The sequence below is a fragment of the Meriones unguiculatus genome, chromosome 8 (assembly GCF_030254825.1).
Source record: "Meriones unguiculatus strain TT.TT164.6M chromosome 8, Bangor_MerUng_6.1, whole genome shotgun sequence".
Lineage (NCBI taxonomy): Eukaryota > Metazoa > Chordata > Mammalia > Rodentia > Muridae > Meriones > Meriones unguiculatus.
The window spans coordinates 36,765,136-36,790,172 of NC_083356.1; the positions used below are offsets into that span (position 1 = coordinate 36,765,136).

At 42.5% G+C, this 25,037-nt stretch overlaps 1 pseudogene; it reads right to left on the reverse strand.

Annotated features, from left to right (window-relative positions):
• Positions 1-7,747: 7,747 nt before the first annotated feature.
• LOC110553463 (protein FAM98A-like) lies at positions 7,748-9,243 on the reverse strand (annotated as a pseudogene).
• Between the last annotated feature and the right edge of the window lie 15,794 nt (positions 9,244-25,037).

Consider the following 25,037-nt stretch of genomic DNA (forward strand, 5'->3'; position numbering starts at 1 on the left):
TCCAGGTTGCATCTGCTCCCATCAGGCATACTTTCCTTGTCTTAATAAACTATGTCTAGTTAAAAATGTTCTACCAAGCTAATGTGGGAATTGTCTCCTTTTGCTAACCAACTTCAAAGAAATGGCCGTCTTCATTCCATTGAACCTTTTAGACCATAAACATTAGTTGTGGACTTTTTAGCTAGTTTTTAATGGCAAGATTTTACCTGGTAACCAACTTTTTCGCTGGGTACCTCATGTTTATGCTAGTGCAGTTGTTGTTTTAAAAATGTCACCTGCGGCTCTTTGTTGTTGGCGTATAGCAACAAAGAGCTATATGCTATTTGTTATTATATTTAAAACACTTTATTCTCTTTCTCAGCCCTCAGTAAACTTAGTTCCTAATTCCAATAGCTTTCCCGCCTAGCAGTTTGTGTAAGCTATCCTTCATGTATGATCATGATCAGGTAATCTGTAAAGAAAATTTTATTTTTCATTTTAAATATATTTGCTCTCTAGTTCTTTCCTTTCTTATGGCATGCACAGTCTATGACTTCTAATAAAGTGCAGAATAAAAATGATGCAGAGGCTGAGACTCATGACCAAACTTTGGGCAGAGTGCAGGGAATCTTATGAAAGAAGGGGGAGATAGTAAGACCTGGAGAAGACAGGAGCTCCACAAGGAGAGCAACAGAACCATAATACCTGGACCCAGGGGTCCTTTCTCAGATTGATATTCTAAGCAAGGACCATTCATGGAGACAACCTAGAACTCCTGCTCAGATGTAACCCATGACAGCTCAGTCTCCAAGTGGATACCCTAGTAAGGGGAACAGAGACTGTCTCTGACATGAACTCAGTGGCTGACTCTTTGACCCCTCCCCCCTGAAGGGGGAACAGTCTTGCCAGTCCACAGAGGAAGAGATTGCAGTTAGTTCTGATAATACTTGATAAGCTGGGCTCAGATGGAAGAGAGGAGGACCTTCCCTATCAGTGAACTTGGAGAGGGGCAGGGAGGAGATGAGGGAGGGAGGGTGGGATTGGGAGGTAACGAATGAGGGGGCTACAGCTGGGATACAAAGTGAATAAACTGTAATTAATATAAAAAATACAAATTTAATTAAAATGATGAGAGAGATGTTTTTGTCTTATTCTGTAACTTAGAGATAGTTTTTTATTATCATGTTTGACATCAGGTTTTTCTTAGATTCTTATTGGTGCTTAGTTTATTATATATTTTTAAAAATGTTTGTTTTAAAATTTATTATTTTGTGTGTGTGTATGAGTATTTTGCTTCATATATGTCTCTATGTCATATGCCTGGTGCTCAGGCAGGCCAGAAAAAGATATCAGATGCCCTGTGACTGAAGTTAAAAGTGGCTGTTAGCTGCCAGGTGAGTATCAAGGGTCAAACCTGGGTTCTTGGGAAGAGCAGTCCATGCTCTTAACCCAGGAGCCATCACTCCATTTCCCCAATAGCTGAGGCTTTTGTCTTTTTCATTTCAGTTATCTTGATGTCAAATGCATGCTAATATTAAAAAACAACAGAAACTTCATAAGATGCATTGCCTTCATTCTATCTCATCACCCTATAGTTGCCAGTAGGGTGACTTTCCTGGACCACATTACCGATGAAGCCCTGTGCCCCAAGTCACCTAGCTAGCGGCTCCAAATCCATTATCTGAACCTTATTCTCTCTCTTTTTTTTTTTTGGCTAACAGTGTCAGTTTTATTCTTTTTTTTTTTTCTTACATTTTATTAACTCTGTATCCCAGCTGTGTACCGATCCCTCATTCCCTCCCTCCCTCCCTCATCTCCACCGTGCCCCTTTCCAAGTCCACTGATAGGGGGGACCTCCTCCCCATTCATCTGATCCTTATTCTCTTTCTAACACATTGTCACAGAATACTGTACATGGTAAGACGTGATTGTTGCATGCTGATAAAATAATTTGATTGGTGACTGGTTGGCAGGATGAATAAATGCATGCAAGAATGCATGTGTGAATGAATGAAAGTTGTCTTCCTCCTCCCCCCCTCCATGAATGGAACAGGTCCACCTGATGAAAAAAAAAAAAACAGCTTGGAAACTGGAAACTGGCATATTGGGAATGCTTGAGGGAAGGGGACCCAGGCATTGGGGAGTACTTGAAAAAGAAAAAGAAAAAAAAAAGAAAAGAAAAGGAAGTCTGCACTATAAATTTACTTGACAGGGTTGCATCTCTGTGGCTTAGACGTTGGCCACTTCATCTTGGCATGATTCTTATATAACAGAAGGATGGAGAAATGGCCGGAAACTATTGCTTCCTATTACATAACTCTTACTAATGCCTGACAGCATTTCTGATAGTGAGAACAGAAAGTACGCCTCTTTCTTGAGGGAAAGTCTTCAAGCCTCTTGCAGGCGAGGCCTGGGCATCAGCCGTTTGGAGCGTTAGAGCACTGCCTGATTTCCCCACATAGCCTCAGGCTGCCTCTCCATCCCATGTCTCCACATTTCTCGAACAGGAAGTGTCTTGTATTCACTTTCATTACAGACATGTATTTAAAGATCTACATCTATGGTTCTTAAGGAAGGATTTCTGGATTATTGGAGGGCTTTTTTGCTAGGCCATGTTAACTTTAGCTTTTCCACAGTTCGGCGTGATCATGATGATTCTAAGTTAAAGTGGCCTTTGAATAGTTCTGGGTTGTCTGGTTTGTGTGTCCATGCAAGTGCTACCTGTCAGGCACTTCTGGGCTGCTCCTGAACCCACTTGTAGGTCAGTTAGGGTTGAACTTCAGATCACGTCTGTCAATAGTTCCTGTTGTTGGGGTCCACCATGCAGTTGTTGGGGTTAATGTGGTCACATGTGTTAAGTGAAACTTACCCTGTGCTTTTAGACCCTCTTAGTGCTTTCTGCTGCACCGAGAAAAGCCACCCTCTTCTTGGTGTCCTTCAAGCCACGGGCAATATGAACTGGCCTTGTACTATTCTTGTTCCAGACAGGGTGGCCTTTCGTTCCTTACATACACCACACCTTGGTCATTTTGTTCAAATTCTTCTAACTACTTGAACAGGCATTTTCTCAGCATTCTGCATGGCCAGCTCATTAATGTCCAGGTTCTATTTCATGTATCATCTCCTCCCTGATCTTATCTAAAGCTACTTTTTATTCTTTCTTTACTCCATTACACTCCTTTATTTCCTTCATAGTCCTTGCAGTTATTTCCGTATTTCTGTTTACTTATTTCCAGGTTTATTGTCTTATTTGCTGGGTTGACAAATCACTGTGGGTCAAATCAAGCCTACCTGTAAATAAAGTTTTGCTGGCATATAGCCTGGTCCATCTGTGTGTAAATTATCAGCCTCTGCTTCAGCTGTCCAAAGGTGACGCTGAGTGGCTGTGACAAAGATTGTCTGGACTGCAAGCCTAAACTATTTACTACCTAGTTCTCCACAACAGTGTTTGCCAACTCTTGCTCCGTCCTCCTGTACTTATCACAAGTCTGGTTAACTAATGTTTTCCAGCACCTGCTATAGAATCAGGCTCATGATGGTGCCCAACTAATTAGTCAAATGGATTTAATAAATGAGTGGACAAAGGGCATGGCTGGCTTTGACTCTGGGTGTGGTGTCTTTGAGCCTACGCTTCTGGTAGGTTAAAAGGGTCTAGTGCCATGCATGTAATCCTATGCTTACCTACATTTATACTTCTGAGAATGAGAAGATGAGTGGGTTGAAAGGGATAGTTTACAGGTCCTGCAGCTATCCTGACCATCATTCCAGATCTATCACTTAGTGTCTCTATAGCCTTGGAAAACATATTCAATTTCCTCTGCCTTTTCTTCATTCTGAAAATGCAGAAGCTGGTAGTCATTACTTATGGTTCTCATGAACATTTAAGAGATAGTACAAGTTGATTTTTATATATCCAGTTAGGGTGTGGAATGTTAAGCAAGCCATATTTGGCCTCCTGGCCCCCCCCCCAATTTGAAGGAAAATATTAGAATGAAATCCAGAGTAGACACTGTCATTTTGGTAATTTAATTTAATTCAATCAAATTGACATTTATTAAGTAGTTCTCGTGTTCTGTGCACTCCATGATGTTTCAGGAATGTAGAAAGTATGTAAGAAGAGATTAAAGTGCATTAAAATTCTCAGGAAGCCGGTAAGCACACGACAGTGTGCTGTGTGCTGTGGAGTGCAGAGACAAACAAGATACAGCTAGCCCGGTACCTTCCTAGCTTCCAGAGAAGATCAGCTTACCAGCTACACCTAACAGAAAGATTCGAAGAAACAGAGGCAAGAAGATGTCATGGAATACTAAACCTTAATCTCAGGCTTTGGTAGAGATACCTGCAGTTCTGCCAACCTCGTTGTCTTCATGTAATCTCTAGTCACAGCTGATTTTATTTTACACATATAAAATGCACATATCACCTATTTTGGCATGCCAAATATTCAGTTTTCCTATGCTGGGAGATAAAATGGAGTAAATGAAAAGAATTAGAGAAATGTCTAATTTTACTGTAGCGTTCATTTTTCTTTATAATTTTTCTTCTTATGTGTGTGGGTGCTTTGCATGCATGTAAATCTTTGCCTGGCACACACCCATGAAGGCCAGAAGAGGGAGTCAGACTCCCCAGAACTGGAGGTGCAGATGGCTGTAAACTGCCATGTGGGTGCTCAGAACTGAACCTGGGTCCTCTCGAAGAGCCATCAGTGCTCTTAACCACTGTGTCACCTTTCCAGGCCTGACAATAGCTTTTTATGTAGAAGAGGAAAGAATATGATCAACATATATGAATTCAAGGAGGACTTCATATATTTTTATTTGACAATATACAGGTACTTTATTGCTCACATCTCACACAAAACACACCTCCTGTCATTTTCTTTCACAGCTTTGACAGTATTTACACGTACTAAAACCTAGCACTAAGTATCATATAATGTCAGTAAAGGAAAAAACAAAAGCAAAAACTCAGAGAGCGACCGAGCCAGGCTTTTGTCTTCTGCAGCAATAACGAAGGGCCTCCCACACTGAGCAGGACTTGATTTGACGTCGTAGTGCACTTCTATCACAAAAAAGGTCTCTTGCCTAAAGCAAACTAACTTGTGTTTGCTGAGCCAGTGGCATTAACTTGTGCATGAAACAGATTTCTGCTTGCCATTTCTTCTAGAAAATTTCAAGTAAAAACAAGGTCGAAGGAGAAACTTTGCCTTGGATGGATGCAGGTCCCTTTGAGCTGCTATACTTACGTAAGTGCCTTCAGGTACTATAGTTTCACAGCCTAGTTTGCTTTTGTCAGATTTATGGATTTCGGCTGTGTTCATGGTTTTCGGAGGAGCATATGGTACAGTATTCCACCAACAGGATAAGGCCACTGAATGTGCTATCTGCAGAAGAGCTCATGTAATAGGAACTAACCCATAGGTCTACCACAAGGAAATGTGACAAAACCTCTCTGAAAAAGATGCCAATCGGGGCAGAGCTGTGCTCAGAGAACAGACAGCAGAACATGGTTATGAAAACCACACATGGGTTGTTAATATGAGGAAGGTTTCTCAGCAGTAAATATAAAAAAAGTCTAGGCAAATCCTCATTTTCAAAACTTGCATATTGAAAACTATTTTATACAAGTAATTCCTTCAAAAAAGCATGTATGTGAAAAAAAGATAGCATCTTCAACAAATGGTGCTGGTCCAACTGGATGTCTACATGTAGAAAAATGCAAATAGATCCATACTTATCACCCTGCACAAAACTGAAGTCCAAGTGGATCAAAGACCTCAACATAAAACCAGACACATTAAATTGGCTTGAAAAAAAAGTGGGAAATACCCTAGAACTCATTGGTATAGGAAAAAACTTCCTGAACAGAACACCAGCAGCACAGGCTCTAAGAGCAACAATCAATAAATGGGACCTCATGAAACTAAAAAGCTTCTGCAAAGCAAAGGACACCGTCATCAAAACAAAGCGACTGCCTACAGATTGGAAAAGAATCTTCACCAACCCTTTATCTGACAGAGGACTCAGATCCAGTATATATAAAGAACTAAAGAAGCTGAAAAGCAGCAAACCAAGTAATCCACTTAAAAATGGGGAACAGAGCTAAACAGAGAATTCTCTGTAGAGGAATACCGAATGGCAGAGAAGCACTTAAAGAAATGCTCAACCTCACTAGCCATTAGGGAAATGCAAATCAAAACAACCCTGAGATGTCACCTTACACCCATGAGAATGGCCAAGGTCAAAAACTTAAGTGACAACACATGCTGGAGAGGTTGTGGAGAAAGGGGAACCCTTCTCCACTGCTGGTGGGAATGTAAACTTGTACAACCACTCTGGAAATCAATCTGGTGCTTTCTCAGACAACTAAGAATAGTGCTTCCCCAAGATCCAGCCATACCACTTCTAGGCATATATCCAAAAGAGGCTCAAGTACACAAAAAGGACATTTGCTCAGCCATGTTTGTAGCAGCTTTATTTGTAATAGCCAGAAGCTGGAAACAACCTATATGCCCCTCAACTGAAGAATGGATGCAGAAATTCTGGACATCTATACAGTGGAATATTACTCAGCAATGAAAAATAATTAAATCATGAAATTTGCAGGTAAGTGGTGGGACCTGGAAAGGATCATCCTGAGTGAGTTGTCCCAGAAGCAAAAAGACACACATGGTATATACTCACTCATATAGACATACAACATAGGACAAACCCACTAAAATCTGTGCATCTAAAGAAACTAATCAAGAGAGAGGACCCTAACTAAAACGGTCAATCCCCATCCTGAAAGGCAAAGAGGATGGACATCAGAAGAAGAAGAAAACAGGAAACAACCTAGGAACTTTCTAAAGAGGGCTTCTGAAAGCCAGAAGAAGAAAACAGGAAACAAACCAGGAACCTACCACAGAGGGCCTCTGAAAGCCTCTGCCCTGCAGACTATCAAAGCAGATGCTGAACCTGATGGGCAACTGTTGGGCAGAGTGAATGGAATTTTATATAAGAAGTGGGAAATAGTAAGAGCTGGAGAGGACAGGATCTCCACAAGGAGAGCAACAGAACAAGAAAATTTGAACACAGGGAACTTCCCAGAGACTCATACTCCAACCAAGGACTATTCATGGAGATAACCCAGAACCCCTGCACAGCTGTAGCCCATGGCAGTTTAGTGTCCAAGTGGGTTACATAGTAATGGGAAGAGGGACTGCCTCTGACATAATCTGATTGGCCTGCTCTTTGATCACCTCCCCCTGAGAGGGGAGCAGCCTTACCAGGCCACAGTAGAGGACAATGCAGCCACTTTTGATGAGAACTGATAGACTAAGATCAGAAAGGAGAGGAGAACCTCCCATATCAGTGGACTTGGGGAGGGGCATGCATGCAGAAAGGGGAGGGAGGGTGGGATCGGGAGGGGAGTAGGGAGGGGCTTATGGGGGGATACAAAATGAATAAAGTGTAATTAATAAAAAAATTAAAAAAAGCATGTATGTTCTAATGGGATTATTTTACCAGTCAATTAAGGTTAATTTAAATTGCCTTGAAAATTTGTTTTTCGTAGAAAGAAGCGATATGTTTCTTAAATGAACAGCACTATGTAAAACATTAATAATAAAAAGGGAGAGAATTGAATGAAGACTGGCAAATGGTCATCCCAAGCAGGCACATGCCTGCCACCTGTGAGCTTAGATTCATTTGAAATAGATGTTGGATTCAGAATTCTGAAACTAAGTTTCTATTGCTTGAGCTCTAGTAAACTATAAGTTTCTATAGCTTCAACTAGTATAATGTCTTCCAAATTCTGAATGAATATATTGACAGCCTCTATCTTGGAAGTGCTGTTCCAAATGACCTTCTTGGTGATAAGTCTGGCTCCTTATTCCTCCCCAGCCTTCCCCCTGGCCTCCATGTCCACCCTGACCTCCTCACCTACCTCTCCCCCCACAACCACTGCCTTAATCACCATGGTGCCCACCATTTTGGTTTCTATTGTCCTGCTGGTATCCACCACCCTGGTATCTACTTCCTGTATTTGAAGATGTTTGGAAAGCTCCTTAGCCACTGCTGTGGCCACCATGATAGCCACTGGGCTGGAAACCCGAATATCGATAACCACCATCCTTGTATCCATCTCCACTTCCACTCCCTCCATCTGTCTAGCCTCTTGAATGTTTATTTCCTTTTCCACTTCCTCAGACACCGTGGTCACCACCTCCACATCTTCCTCCTTCTTCATGACCATCTCATCCTCTATATGAAGAACGTTCAAAACCACTTCTCCCTCTTCCTCTGCCTCTTGTTTGCTGCTGGGAGACATCTTGTCTTTTCTGCCATGGTGGCATCTCTTGGAGTGGAGGTTCAACATCATTGGGTCTGTTACCTCTGTCTGGCACCTTGTCCAGGAATACCTTATTGGTGGCCCAGGCAGTCTTTTCTATCATGGACCCACTGCTTGTCCTTAAAATCTTTGACAAGTCTTGTCTGACAGCCAAAAGATGAGCAATGGAAATTTTACCTTCAGGAGACAAGACTGAATGCTTTGGCTGGCAAACCTTAGCTAATTTTTCTGTCTGACTCTTAGCTCTGTCAGACCAGCCAAGGACTGGACAGTGACTCCAAATATTTGATTAGCAGCTTCCTTTGAACTTTGTATTCATTGGCTATGACTTGGTTAATGGCTTCTCTCTTTTCCCAGTAGGCTGGTCCCATCAGCTTCTTCAACAACGGCTTTCCCACATGATTATGTGAAATTTTTGCTAATGTTTCCTTTAATTTTTTTCAAGCCCACTGAAGAATTGGGACATAGTTATATTGGCTGGAGGTTTGGACATTCCTAGAGCAATACATTTCAACTCTTGAAAGACCTAGTTACCACCTCCTTGGTGAGCTTTTTTTTTTTTTTTTTTTTGAGGAGCATTCTGGCAGCTTCTAGTTCTGAGATGAGGTATGTGAGCAAAGGAGGCAGTTCTTCTGAACAAGAAGGCACTTGATTACATCCCCAGATGTCAGAGAAGGATACGGGCAGTTCATCTCCCCAAGTAGTCCTCTCACCTCAAGCTGGAATTCTTGAGCTTCACTTGGACTGTTAGTTGTTTGCACGTTTTCTCCTAGTTTACAGAGGACTCTTAGTTTAGATATCAGCCAAGCACAGAGTTTGGTAAACTCGGGGAAGTGACTCCAGTACTGCCTGTGATGGTGCACCAACATCCAACAATGGGTCCCTGTAACCTAGATCTTCGAAGATGTCAGTCTTCAGGAGGTCATACTTCATTCTACTGTGGTATTTAAATTTCTGACTCTTCAGGCTGCTCTCTTGCCGGCAATGGGTACACTTGCATATGCTGGGCTTCATTTTTTTTAATAAAATTTTTATTTTTTTAATATTAGTTACAGTTTATTAACTTTGTATCCCAGCTGTATCCCACTCCCTCATTCCCTTCCATTCCTACCCTCCCTCCCTCATCTTCTCCCTACCCCTTTCCAAGTCCATAGATAGGGGAGGACCTTCTCCCCTTTCATCTGACCCTAGCTTATAAGGTATCTTCAGGACTGGCTGCAAAGTCCTCCTCTGTGGCCTAGCAGGGGTGCTCTTCCCTGGGTGGGGGGAGGGTCAAAGAGCCAGCCATTGAAATCATGTCAGAAATAGTCCCTGTTCCCCTTACTAGGGAAACCACCTGGATGCTGAGCTACAGTGGGCTACATCCGAGCAGGAGTTCTAGGTTATATCCATACATGGTCCTTGGTTGGAGAAACAGTCTCATAAAAGAGTCCTGTCCCCAGATATATTTGGTCCTTGTGGAGCTCCTGTCCTCTCCAGGTCTTACTAACTCCCCCTTCTTCCATATGATTCCCTGTACTCTGCCGAAGGTTTGGTTATGACTTCATATTTTTTGTGGGCATTTTGCTTTGTTGTTTTTTTCTTACGGTTTTTGGTTGTTTAATTTTGATTTTCATTCTTTTTTTGATAGTGTGATAGAGACAGAACAGAAGTTGGGTGAGTAAAAGGTGGGGAGCATCTACAAGGGGTTGGTGGAGCAGAAAGAATAGAATTCTCGTGGAGGAATATCGGATGGCAGAGAAACCTTAAAGAAATCAGTCATTAGTCATTGGGGAAATGCAAATCAAAACGACCCTGAGATTTCACCTTACACCCATCAGAATGGCTAAGATCAGAAACTCAAGTGACAGCACATGCTGGAGAGGTTGTGGAGAAAGAGGAACCCTCCTCCGCTGCTGGTGGGAATGTAAGCTTGTACAACCACTCTGGAAATCAATCTGGCGCTTTCTCAGACAACTAGGAATAGCGCTTCCTCAAGATCCAGCTATACCACTCCTAGGCATATATCCAAAAGAGGCTCAAGTACACAATAAGGACATTTGCTCAACCATGTTTGTAGCAGCTTTATTTGTAGTAGCCAGAAGCTGGAAACAACCAAGATGCCCCTCATCTTGAGGAATGGATACAGAAAGTATGGTACATTTACACAATGGAATACTACTCTGCAATAAAAAACAAGGAAATCATGAAATTTGCAGGTAAATGGTGGGAACTGGAAAAGATGATCCTGAGTGAGCTATCCCAGAAGCAGAAAGACACACATAGTATATACTCACTCATATAGACATATAATATAGGATAAGCCTACTAAAATCTGTACACTTAAAGAAACTAATCAAGAGGGAGGACTCTTGCTAAAATGCTCAATCCAGAAAGACAAGGAGGATGGACATCAGAAGAAGGAGAAAACAGGGAACACATTAGGAGCCTGCCACAGAGGGCCGCTGAAACGCTCTGCCCTGCAGAATATCAATCCAGATGCTGAGACTTATGTCCAAACTTTGCAGCAGAGTGCATGGAATCTTATGTAAGAAGTGGGAAATAGTAAGATCTGGAGAGGACAGGAGCTCCACAAGGAGAGCAACAGAACCAAAAAATCTGAGCACAGGGGTCTTCCTTGAGACTGATACTCCAACCAAGTAGCATGCATGGAGATAACCTAGAACCCCTGCACAGATGTAGCCCATGGCAGTTTAGTGTCCAAGTGGGTTCCATAGTAATGGGAACAGGGGCTGTCTCTGACATGAACTGATTGGCCTGCTCTTTGATCACCTCCCCCTGAGGGGGAAGCAGCCTTATCGGGCCACAGAGGAAGACAATGCAGCCACTCCTGATGAGATCTAACCGACTAGGATCAGAAGGAAGGAAAAGAAATCCTCAATCCTCCCCTACCAGTGGACTTGGGGAGGGCATGTGTGGAGAAGGTGGAGGAAGGGAAGGATTGGGAGGTGAGGAGGGAGGGAACTAGAGGGGGAATACAAAGTAAATAAAGTGTAATTAATAAAAAAATTAAAATTGAAAAATAATAAAAGAAAAAATTGAAAGATTGGCTATGAATGTTAGTATGGATAGTGATTAGCGACACACAATTCAATTAAGCAGGCTTGTCTCCAGGTTTCATGTATCAACTGAAGTAGGAAGGAACCTCTTTATTCTATCTCTTTGTCAACATATCATATAAGTTTTTTTTTTTTTTTGAGGCAGGGTTTCATGTATCCAAGATTTGCTTCCTCTTGCTGTGTACTTTAAGATGACCTGAAGTTCATGATCCTTCTGCCTCCATCCTCCTAGCACCACACCCAGTTTATACAATCCTGGGCTTTTCGCATGCTTGGCAAGCAATCTAACCCACAGAAACACACTCCCATCCCGCCTCAAATAAGGTATATATAGGGGGCTGGGTCTCTACAACATGGAGATAAATAATACATATGCTAAAATAAGCAATTTAAGCTTGAGTTGCTTTATTGCTCTAAGTTCACTCAGTGTTGTATTGATTTTCCATGAATAAGAAATTAAAACATATAAGCTAAGTAGCTCACATCTCCCAACTGCTCAGTGAGCACACACTGTTTATGAGATACTAACTGTTGCTCATTTAAGTAAAAGAGCCTATAGCTGTGTGGGGAAGAAGTATTGATAGGTGAATCTTTTTAAAGCCTACAATTTACTTTTTGTATTGGAGAGTCTGTGTGTTTACTGTAATTTCTAGATTGAAATTTCAGGTCTACCCAACTTTTTGTTGGCCACATGCGAATTATCCAGTGCCTCAGGTTCTTCTTTAGATATGGAGATGACAGTGTTGGACTCTTAGTGTGGTTGAGAGGCTTACACAGCAACGTGAAGCTTTGCAAACATCAGTTGATCAATAAGCATTATTCAGAAAGAAGAAGGGCTCGTTCAGAGTAGATGGAAATCCAACATGGACTGCTTAAATGTGGATTTGTGCTTTCTAGAAGGAGACTTCCTAAACATTTCACTGGCTACCTCAGAAGACTGTTGTCATTGTGTGTATTGGATTGATTTACTCACTCTTACTGCTCCTCTCCCATCATGGGTTTTGAAGTGAGTTCAATATAATTCTGATTTTTGCCTAATGGCAGGCATCTATAGCACTGATGGTGGTTATTTACAAAGTTAAATGTCATTGTGTCATTCACAACCCATTAATGGAGTCAGGTGAGTCTATACTGCCTTAGATGAAGGAGGCTCCAGGGAGCTACTGAGTCTTTCCACCTACCAACTAAGAGAAACTGAAGAAGAACATAGAGGTATTTTCTTGGCTTTAGTCACAGCCTAGGATGCCAGTGACTGTCACACACCCAACTACCTATAATCTATTTGTTGCAAGCATTGGTTATTCATTTCATCCTCTGATTACTGGGTGGCTGGGTTTCATTTTTGCGCCAACCATATGGCAGAATTAAGAAGCTATTGACACTCCTACCTCATGGTAATACAGAGAGATGTCTAGTCCCCGTTGTTGGGGGCAAAAACCTCAACTAATGTTAATTAATTAAGTTTTCATACAGTATTTTTTGACCATATTCTTTTTCCCCTCTCCAAACTCTTCTCTTATCAGATCATCCCTACTTCCTACAGACTCAAATTCTCTCCCTTTTTACACCTCTACACACACACACACACACACACACACACACACACACACACACACACACACACACAAATACCAAAAAAGAAAAAAAGAACATTAACAGACTCACTAGGCAAAAACACCACAAAAAAACAGAAAGCATACACACGCACACGCACGCACACTCTCTCTCTGTCTCTCTCACCTTGGAGTCCATTTCATTTGCTCTGGCTGTTTTGTGTTAAGAGACCTGCCCTGGAGTATGGTTAACACACCCATTGATATTCCCTTGGAGAAAACCGATTTTCCATTTCCCTGCAAGTATCAATTGCAAATAGCTTTTTGGTTCGGGGTGGGATTTTTGTGTTCAGTTCCTGTTCCCATTACTAGGGAACCCACTTGGAGACTGAACTGCCGTGGGCTACATCTGTGCAGGGGTTCTAGGTTATCTCCATGTGTGGTTGGTCCTTGGTTGGAGTATCAGTCTCAAAAAAGACCCCATGGCCCAGATTTTTTGCTTCTGTTGCTGTTCTTGCTACCACTGGCTCTTAACATTTTTCTTTCTCCTCTTCTGTTCAGATCCTTGAGCCTCGAGGGGAGGGGTCTGATAAAGATATCTCATTTAGGGCTGAGTGCTCCAAGGTCCCTCACTCTCTGCACATTATTCAGTTGTAGGTCTCTGTGTTCATTACCATCTACTACAAGAAGAAGCATCTCTTGTAAGGGTTGAGCGATGCACTGATCTATAGGTATAGCAATATATCAATTGATGTTAATTTAATGTCTCCTATGTTGAACTCATTATTTTTCTGCTTGATTCAATTCAATCCAACTCAGCCTCCTTCAGATCAAGTTAAGTCATCAGTTAATAAAAATGTAACCTGCAAATTTCATGATTTCCTTGTTTTTAATTGCTGAGTAGTATTCCATTGTGTAAATGTACCACACTTTCTATATCCATTCCTCCGTTGAGGGACATCTAGGTTGTTTCCAGATTCTGGTTATTATGAATAAAGCTGCTACGAACATGGTTGAGCAAATGTCCATATTGAATGGTGGGGCATCTTTGGGTATATGCCTAGGAGTGGTATAACTTTATCTTGAGATAGCACTATTCCTAATTTTCTGACAAAGTGCCAGATTGATTTCCAAAGTGTTGTATAAGTTTACACCCCCACCAGCAATGGAGGAGTGTTCTCTTTTCTCCACATTCTCTCCAGCATGTATTGTTACTTGAGTTTTTGATCTTAGCTTTTCTGATGGGTGTAAGGTGAAATCTCAGGGTTGTTTTGATTTGCATTTTCCTGATGACTAAGGATGTTGAACATTTCTTTAAGTGTTTCTCTGCCATTTGATATTCCTCTATTGAGAATTCTCTGTTTAGCTCTGTACCCCATATTTAAATTGCAATCTAAAAAAGTAATCTAAATTGGATTACTTCATTTAGTGCTGTTTAACTTCTTGAGTTCTTTAGATATTCTGGATATTAGCCCTCTGTCAGAGATAGGGTTGGTGAAGATTCTTTCCCAGTCTGTAGGCTGTCATGTTGTTCTGATGACTATGTCCTTTGCTTTACAGAAGCTTTTCAGTTTCATGAGGTCCCATTTATTGATTGTTGCTCTTAGAGCCTGTGCTGTTGGTGTTCTGTTCAGGAAGTTGTCTCCTGTGACAGGCAGGGCTGTTAATTGCCAAGCCACCTCTTCATTCCTCACTGTCTGAGAACAATGTGCATGTGTAAGCAAGTCCCCACAGAGGACAGAGGGCTTCAGGTCTTCTGGAACTGGAGTTACTGGAGGTTATGAGCTCGTGATGCGAGTACTCAGGACTGAACTCTGGTTCTCTGCCAGAGCAGTAAGTGTTCAGACTGCTGAGCCATCTTTTCAGGCCCTGGGACTGACTTAAACTTTGTGTGTGTGTGTGTGTGTGTGTGTGTGCGTGCACATGTGCCCACTTACGAAAGCACAGAGAGGCCAGATGAGGATGCAAGATGTACTGTTCTCTATCTGTCTGTCTGTCTGTCTCCCTACCTCCCTGCCTATCTCTTTGCTGTATTCCTTTGAAACAGGGTTAATTCTTGAACATGGTTTACAATTTTTAACTGGGCTGGAAGCCAGGAAAGCATAGAAATCCTTTTGTTTTTGTAATTCTTCCATTGCTAGGGTTGCTGGAACGTGGGAGGCCACTCCTGGCTTGTTACTTGGCTGCTGGGATCTGAACTCAGGACACATGCTATTTAAGTAACAAACACTGTAAACACCAAACTATCTCTCCAAACTTTGGTTCTTCTTCTGCCAACCAGCCTCATCTTTTCAGTTTGGAGTTCCAACTGGTAGAGGCATTTGGCACTGGAGTTTCATTTTTGATCATTGAAAAGCACTAACTTGCTTAGACTTTTACTGATAAAATACTGAAGAGAGCTTTGATTGGCCCTGTGTAGGTCACCTGTCTCCAGTGTTCAATTAATAAAAGCACAGAATTTCCCTGATTGTACAATTACTTTGCAGATTCCTGCCAGCATTCACAGAACTCTTTGAAATGAAGAAGCAGAGGGATTCTTAGCTAAGTTCTGGTCTATGAGTTGTTTCCATGGTTCAAAAATTCACTTCTACTCCAGAAAGTTCAGAAAAACATTTCAAAGAATAGAGAAGTCCAGTATCCAGAAGTGACTGGAAAGGTCGTTTAAAATCTTTCTTTTGTTTCGGAGTAGTGTAGGTTATTAGGAAAGTGTTAAGATGATAGAGGACATTCCTGTTTATCCCTTATGCAACTTCCTTTGTTGTTTGCACCCTGCATACTCAAGGTACATTTGTCAAAGTAAGAAGTTAAAAATAGCACAGGATCATTAATTAATGAGGCTATTTGGCACTCAACAAATGACATTGTTCTGTTTCAGGATCCAACCTTACTGAGTTTGCTAGTTTCCTTCGTCTCCTAACAGCTTCTCACCAGACTTTCCTTCATTTTAATAACCATGTCAGATTTGAGAAGTTTTAGTTAGGTGTTCTGTAGAATGCTCCTTAGTTTTGTCTTAGTGTTGTCTCATGATTAGACTGGTGTTAGGTGTGTAAAGGCAGAAAAAATCCTCAGAGGTGGCCTGCCTTTCGAGTTGTTTTGGAAGGGGTACATTGAGTCACCATCACTTCTTGGTTGTTAGTTTTCCATCCTAACTTAATTACACTCACCCCAATCAAAACTTATTCATTGGAAATAAACAACTAAACTCAGCATGCTTTTAGGAGTGAGGGTACTTAAGCTCCACCTACTAAAGTGGAGTATCTGTCTACATAAGCAAAGGTCCTTTGACGTATAAACTTTTCTTGACCAGTAGAGTATGTGTTCCCCGTAATCTGCTGTTTTCCTTTTAAAAAACACACTTTTTATTCTTTTTAAACTTCACATCATGCACCTCAACCCTACTCACTTATCTCCCCATCTCTTCATATCCACTCTCTCTTCTTGCCACCTCACCTGAAAAATAAAACAAAAAATAAAATGAAATCATTTTAAAGAAGGAAACACACACACACACACACACACACACACACAAACAAACAAACAAAATGTCTCTCCATGGAAGCTGAGTGTGTCACAGGATGTCACACAGTTTACCCTTTTGCCCAAACAGGTTTACTTGCAAGTGTGCATTGCAATGAGTCATTGGTCTGGTTCAAGGCCTCTGGCTTCTGCTACGCTCTTAATACTGGATCTTCACCAGGATTCCTCTGAGATATCCTACTTTTCCCCTGTATTGTGGAGATCCTTTAGCTTTGGATATGCAGGCCCAACCCCTTCATGTACTCTAGAAGTTCAAAGATGGGATGAATGTTGGATAGGCCAATTCAAAGCCCTGGATCTGTCCTGGGTGGAAGCTGAGTTGGTTGGCCCACCAGCTCTCCCACTTTGCCCAGGCAAAAGGCCCAGATGAGAGGTGGGGCCAGTTCTCCCAAGTATGGTAGCCATTGAGGGACAGGGCCAGGACAGCATAGTGCTTAGACATCAGCATGGCACCAGGCAGCAGCCCAGACCAGGGACATGTGCGTGTGATAACAGAGGCCTTGGATATCAACACAGACACTGGTTGTGATAGGATTAGGAACCCAGATGTGCCATCCTCCTGCTGGCACCCAGTGTAGCGTGGGCCTGGATGTCAGCATGGCCTCAGACGGCAGTGAAAGCCACTCACATCACTATGTTCCTGGTGGCAGCACGACCCTTAGGTATCCGCATGGTCTCAGGTGGCAGCCCAGACCACAAACATCCACATGCCCTTGGTGGTCACTCAGGCCACTGACACTGACACAGACCCCAGCAGCAGCAGGACCATAGACCCAGACATAGCCCAAGGTGGTAGCCCGGGACATCACCATGCCCTAAGCTGGTAACACAGTCCACTCAGCTCAGTTTGGCCTCCAGGCTTCAGGATGGGGCAGTCTCAGGCAGCAGCCAAGAGCACTGAAATCCAGATGACCTTTGCTGGCAACATGGGCCACAGACATTAACACAGACCCTGGCTACAGTAAGGCCATGGACTCAGACATGGCCCTGGAGGCAGTCTGGTCATGGGTATCACAATGGCCTCAGGTGGTTGGGCGGGCTCCTCATATCTACCTGTTCCTCACCTCCATCATGTCTCCAGTCCCACTACCTCTCTCCACAGAGATGAACTGCTCAACACCCTGTACTCTGTCTTTCCCATCTCTCCAGCACGTATTCGCTCATTGTAGTGGCAGCTGCTGCTTGGGAGTCTGTCTTTCCACCACCCTGGGCTTCAGCTTTCTCTCTCTGGCTCTGCTGTTTTCCATTTAACAGTATCACCAAAATGGGGTTTCTATATTAAATATTCTTCAGCAGCATGTCTTTTAATGATGATTCAGTATTGGCTATCTGGGTCTATCACAATACAACTCATTTGTCAGTTTTCCTATTTATGCTGCTCCTAGTTATTTTTTTTTCCAGGATGTTATTAAAAATCACCATTGTTTTCCTTCTAGCTCAATCCTTGAACAGGTAATTTATCAAGGTAAGAATCTAATGAAAACAGATATTAAAACACTTACGTATGTGACTACTTGGGCTATATATTGTCTAGTTGTCCACTAGAGATGCTCTGTCACCATTATCTTTTCCTTAGGCAATTTCCTCCTGATCATCCCTGCTGGGAGTCTGGCAGGGAGGATGAGGTGTACAACTCTGGGTGGGGCCACCTTACTAAGGGAGGTGTGGGAGAAGGGAGTTTAAGAGGAGGGATAAGCCCTGCTAACAAACTAAACAAATCATTTATTCCTGCCAAGAGCAGCACCTACCCACTTACTGAGGAACATAGCTACACCATTTAGGTATTTATTTTTAAAAGTCTTAATGAAACATATGGCAAACTGGGCATGAAGGCACATACTCTGTAGAGCACTTAATCCCAGTACTCTACAGGCAGAGACAGGTGAATCACTAAGTTTTGGGCTAGCCAAGTCTACATGAGACATTAAAAAAGGGGAAAAAGAAACCTATTTCTTTTGCAGATTATCTGCGCACTAATATTCTGTTCCAAGAGTCCCAGAAATCTTGTTGAGCAGCTATTATCTTGCTTTGAATGGCAATCACTTCCAAATGTGATTTATTTATTAGTTAAAAAAATATGATATGGGGGAGGGCTGGAGAGACGGCTCAGTGGGTAATAGCATTTGTTGCTTAGCATGAAGACCATTTAACAAACTTGGTGTGCTCTGCTGTGTGCCTATAACCACCAGCAATAAAGGGGTGGAGGCAGAGACAGGAGGATCACTGAGCCTTGTTGGCCAACAGCCTAGATACAGGTTCATGGAGATACCCTGGTCTCAAAGAAAGAAAGCCAAGAGTGACAGGATACCCCATGTTCTTCTCTGTCTTCTGTACCCATGTGCACCAACATAACACACACACACACACACACACACACACACACACAAATATATGTTCATGGAAAAACAGTACAGAAATTACACAGCAAAAGTTGAGATCTATTTTCTGGACCTGTCCCCTTCCAGAGACTCCCATCATTACCAGTGTGCTCCAGATCCAGCACCGTTCACCAGGACTGTTTGAACAGAGAGAAAGCAGACACTGTGGCTCCAGACCAGTTGCAGTGTGGCTACTGTGGCTTCAGAGCTGAATTTAAGTTTTACTTAATTTAAATGCTAGTAGGCCCATGTGGTGACGGCCACCACACTGGGCACCACAGCTGTGTGTTTGAAACCATTCTTATAGCTCGTGCACTGAACTCTGCCTGTGAGGTGCACAGGAGGAAATGTATGTATTGGTGAGATGCAGAGCCAGATCTTTCTGCCCTGCTCTTCTAGACATACCAACACTACAAAGGTTGCTTGTGCATGCAATCCTCAAAGAAATTGTGTGACTCAGGCCAAGCTTTCATCTGGAATGTGAGCAGGTGTCCTAGGGTTATGAGTGCTTTGGCTTCAGCAGCAGGGTGTACGTGCAGGGCTGAGAGCTACGCAGAGGCGAGAGTTACGTGTTTCTCTTCTTGGAACCGTTTTGCTTCTGTAGCTATTTTAGAAACTGACTTTTGTAGCTCTGTAGACTTGCATTATGATCATAAAAATTTCACTTTAAAAATACATCATCTCATTTTTTTGAGACTGAAGTCAAGCAAAGTACACACGTATATCACACACATACCTTATACATGCTACACACTCATACAGGCACACACATCCATATATTCATACTCACCCACATACATGCCTACCCACATGCATATATGTGAAAATACATACCCACACATATATACAATCTACCCCCACAAATACTACACACACACACACACACACACACACACACACACACACACACACAAGGATAATACCTGTATCTCTTTGAGCATGAATTAAACAGCATATTTTAAAGTTCATGACCTTCTAGTTCTTTGCCATGAGGCTAGTGTTGATAGAGCTTGAAGGAGAAGTCACCAGACATGGGTCCTGATCCCAGATTTCCCACAGTACCATGTAAAGCTTGTCTGAGTAAGTGCTTGGTGATTTGCTTTACTCTAGGATGGCCCCAGAGGCACAGTCTAAACACTCAGTGTGTGGGTACATTATCTTCACAAATTCACTTCACTAGGCTCTTGATTCTTTAGAAACTTAAGTGTATTCTTTGACAAGTGCATATATGTACACAACACATTTTGAACTTATTCACCTCCTCTTACCCACTTGCAACTCCTGATGATCCCTCACCTCCCTGACAAGTCACCGATTCCCATTGTTCTCATCATACAGCTGAAACTTCCTTCTCTTGGACAACACTCACCTTGATAACTTTTGCTCCTGTCAAAATGCAAACACAACCAGCAACAAAACGCCTCCTGTAGAAGCAGGTGCTGGCAGGTGTTCTGTTGACCGAGAAAAACCAACGCCAAGTGGAAACGAAGGGAGAAAACAGGAAGGAAAATTAAGTGTCCTAGCCTAGTTAACAATTGATCCCATCCCATCCCATGTCAGGTATATTTCCTTCAATAACGGGGCAAGAGAAATACTGGTGAGGAAAACTGAGGCTTGGAGAGGCTGAGTGACCCGCGGAGGGCCACACAGACAGCATGTGGTGGAGTTTCTGCTCCAGTGGCAGAACACAAAGCTAGCTTCCAGACTCCTAGGTGACTGCCTCCATTCCCAAGCTGTCAAGAATGGTGAAATCAGCTTGCTGGTGAGTACCTGTGCCCCAAGCAAAGCCCATGGGTGACTTGAGGAGGACAAAGGGCTTAGATCCTTTCTTTTCTGTAGCCTTTTCTCTCGCTGACACCAAGCACATATCAACCCAGTGTCCTGGGCTGACATTCTCATGCATGTGAAGCGAGAGGGGAGCGGTTCTCTCAGCAGGCACAGGGAAGTATATTAATTTCACAGAAGGGCTCTCAGCAACCTGGAGGGGCCTCCCCTTGAATCATTTAATCTTATCTTTTGTCTGAGCTGAGAAAGGGCATTTTTTTTCCTCCTTTAAATATCATCTCCCCTCCTTTTCCCTTTTAATCAGACTCTTTGTTGCAGGAGATCAGACCAGGAGGGGAGAAGGCAGTGGCCCACCAAGCTTGGGAAATGATAAAGAGAAGTGCCTAGCAGGAGGTGACCCAGCCTGAGGAACCCCTGAACCCTGAGACCTAATCCCCTGTAATGACCTGTGTTAAGAGTCCTTGTGAAGAGATGAAAGCAGGTTGAGCTTTGAGAGGCCATGCCTGTCTTACCCACTGTTTAGGGGAGCATGAGTTGCTGTCTAATGACTAGGTAAGAAAAGGACACATTTTAGCTTTAGAACAACTGCCTGTCAGAAAGCAAGATTGAGGAGAAGCAGGAGGAGGAGAAGGGGGAGGGGGCTGAGGAAGAGTCAACAGTGGTGGTGCCTGTGGGGATTCAGGAGTTTCAGGTTAGCCCCAGCTCCCCACCTCTTTGGGGTAGCATTTGCTTCCAACCTCCTCCTTTGCAGGAAGTCACATATACCAACACTTAGACCTCGAAACCACTTGTGTGATCTAGAGACGGGATCAGAAATGAGCAATGTACAGGACAAGTTGAAAAGTGACAAAATCAAAAAAGAGTGGCCATTTCAAGACAGTCGCTTAGGTCCATGCATTGCTGCACAGAAGGGGACTAAAAACCACACTTAACCTGCACAGAAGCATGGTTCCTTCAGATTGTAGTGAGGATTTGGAACAAACACCTCAAGCCCAGTGTAGAGGATGGATACACAAATGAATCTCAGTAATCACCCAGCTCCAGTCTTTGTTAGGTGAAAGCTGTGAATCCCAGAGAAGGGCAGTGATTTGGGGGCAGTTGTATAGCAACGCCAATAGCAAAGCTCAGCTGAAAACACTACACTCCTTCTATTCAAATCAAACCCGTCAGAAGAGGGTTGCAACCAAAGCCCCTCTTTCTTTCAGAAGCTGGATCTGTAGGATGTGTAAACTGGTCAACTCATGCACTCATGTGATCACTTGCTGTGCTTGTGAGGGGTAGTCTGGAGACTGGTTCTGTCTCTGGAAAAGATAATGCGAGTGTGAGGAAAGATTTAATGATGGCAGGAAGAAGCTGTCTGTTCTGAAGCTTGGGGCCACTAAAGTTGTGTGTGTGTGTGTGTGTGTGTGCGTGCACATGCACACGTGTTTGTGAATGTACACGAGGAGGTCAGAGGTGTTAACTTAGGGTGTTATTCTCAAGCACTGTTCTCCGTTTTTTGGGAAAAGGGTCTCCCACTGACTTGGAACTTGCAAAGCAGCCCCAGGCCACACAAATTTCCCACAAAATCAGACACCAAAATATACAAGCAAAGGATCAGTAAGAAATAAAATGCCCAAACAAAGCAGCACAAAATGAAAGGTCTATAAAAATACCATGAGTTTGTTTTGTATTGGCCATCTACTCCTGGGGATGCCCCCCCCCAATGTGGTGAACGTCCACTGGAGAAGAAGATTAATTTTTCCTTTGTAAGCAAGTGTCAAATTGCAGATAGCTTCTTGGTTAGAGGTGTGAGTCTGTGTCCACTTACCCCATGCTTTTCTGTGCCATATGACCTATAATGTGGAATAAATTCAGGCTAGAAATTCCCAAGAGAATAATGTATTTTCCAAGTTTTTTATGTTTTGTTTTTTGGTGATTGGCTTTATGTTAAACCTTTTACTTATATTATCTCAGTGGATTTCACCAATGTCTCATTTATCACCTTCACTGGACAAATAAAGAAATGGAGGCATACAGAAGTTGATTTACTTAAGCTGCAGTTGGAAAGTGGTAAAACCAGACTTTGGATAAGGGGTCTCTGACTCCAGAGGGCCAGCTCTTCACCACTGTGGTCTTCCCACTGCAGCTAATTGCTACCTTCAGTTTCAGACGTGAACACAGAGGTGCAGACAGATGAAATTATTTGGTTAAGCCACATGGCTAGTGAATGGCAGAGCCAACACTGGATCTTGGGTTTTACTGGTTCCAAAGTGCTTATTCTTTTCATTGCACAAGGACTTTTACCTGCTATGGCACTATAGGCAGCCTGTTGCATAAGGTATCTTATTTTAGCCACAGTTCATTTGCCCTGCGTTCATATCTCACAGAGTTAAAGTAACTTTCTGAGGACATACAGCAATTTGTATGGGAGCCTTCGTTCCCACCCTTCCCCCTCATATTGGCCAGTAGCCTGACAAGAATTATTTTCTACTTTTCCTCTTGGTAAATCCTACTCATCAGTCAGATCTCAACCCAAATGTTGCCTCCTTTGGGAGGTACTGTCTCAGATTCTCCAAATTGGCTTAATGTCCTTCTGTCAAGATTTATAATTTTCTTCTTTACTTTTAAATGATGATCTATTTGTGTGATTATTATTATTAATGTCTGTTTTCTCTCAGTTGTCCGTACTCTGAGGCCAGATCCCATGTCAGTGGTATTCATTAGCTGCCTGAACAAGTGCTTAGAGTATAGTGCAGACTCTAAAATGATAGTTATTAGTCATAGTAAATTCATACGCATGCATTTATAAATGATAACTGCATATACATATATAGTACATATATTATGTATAGCATAGGCATTACATCCAGCGACTTCCTTCTGATTAATGCATCAATCACAGGATGTCAATTAGTAGCCTGATTTCTTGCAGCTCCCTGCTTACTTATTCTTGGCAGACATTGCCAATCAATCAGCATGCTCTCTTCTGTTGAGACCCTAGGGAGCCTCAAAAGCCTTCTCAAGGCAATGCTCCAGGCATTGGACTTGGCCTAACAAATGAAACGTGGACATGCTAAGTGAGAAAACTTTCTAACATATTATGTAGGAATATAGTTTTGTTGAAATTAAAATCATCTGAGGAACTAAAATGAAACTGGTGCTTGGTGCCCAGAGTCTCTGGTTAACCATGGTTCTGATACTGTAACAACCATGGGCCAAACAAAGGATGTCTGTCTGTCTACTTTGATCACTCCTATCTGATTGTCACCTTCCTTGTGCCACACAAGGCCTGTCTACTTGTTCTTATATGTGATGTGTAACTACTCTACCCAGGCAGAGTGGGCACAGAGGACACAGAAATAATAATAGGATTGAACTCCGTTGCCTAGGAGCTCTCACACAATGAAGAAGACAGGCAGTCAAAAAGAACTCTTAAAAGAGACAGACTGTTGTGAATTAACTTGTGGACTTGTGGAATTACAAATGGGAGCATTGTGTCAGGGGGAGGAATCAACTCTGCCTGTGAAGATCTGGAAAGTCTTGGTAGATGTTGCTGGAATCGAACTAAGTCTCAAGCAACTACTGGCTGAAGGTTGAAATTGAATTAATCTCAAGTAACCACGATATTCAAATTGTGGAGGACTGGATGGTAAAGTGATGGGGAGCCCATGCAGTGAGGAAAAGGCTTTTCAGTTTGCTTTCAGGAAAGAAACATTGGTAACAGGGAGGAAGATGCTCTGGATAAAGATGATCAAGATGAGAGGTTTGATGTTTGTCTGTGGATACGGGATTTTGGGGATTAGTTACTTTTATGTTGCTGTGATAAAATAACATGATCCAAAGCAATTTGAGAAAGAGTTTATTTTGAGATACAGGTCCAGAGAGCTAGATGTCTGGTGTGAGGGTGAGGAAGTAAGGGGTCATGTTTCACCAGTACACAGGAAGCAGAAGCTATAAACCCTTAAGCCCATCTCCAGGATTTACTTCCTTCATTAAGTCTTAACCTCCTAAAGGTTTCATAACCTCCTCAAACAGTGCCACAGACTGGGAACCAAGTCCTATAGTATGGGGCCTACTGAGGACATTCTCATTCGAACCACAACAGAAGGTTAAATGGTTTGAATGTGCATCAATAGTAGAGTAGAATTTAGCAACGCAGAATGAGCATTGAATGTGCCCTACAAGGGAAACCTATGAAAACTGTGGACTTGCTATGTGCTCCCTGGAAAACCACTCTTTATTATATTCCTAATCTGGCCCAGAACCTCTGATAAATATTTTACATATAGCTTCTCACCAGTCCTCATAACAGTTATAATGAGTGTTCCTTTGGTTATTTCCATTTTATGGAGGAGGATACTGAAGATGGAATTGATTGAATCACTTTCCCAAGGTTACAAGCCAATAAGGGACAGGATCAGATACAGAAACAC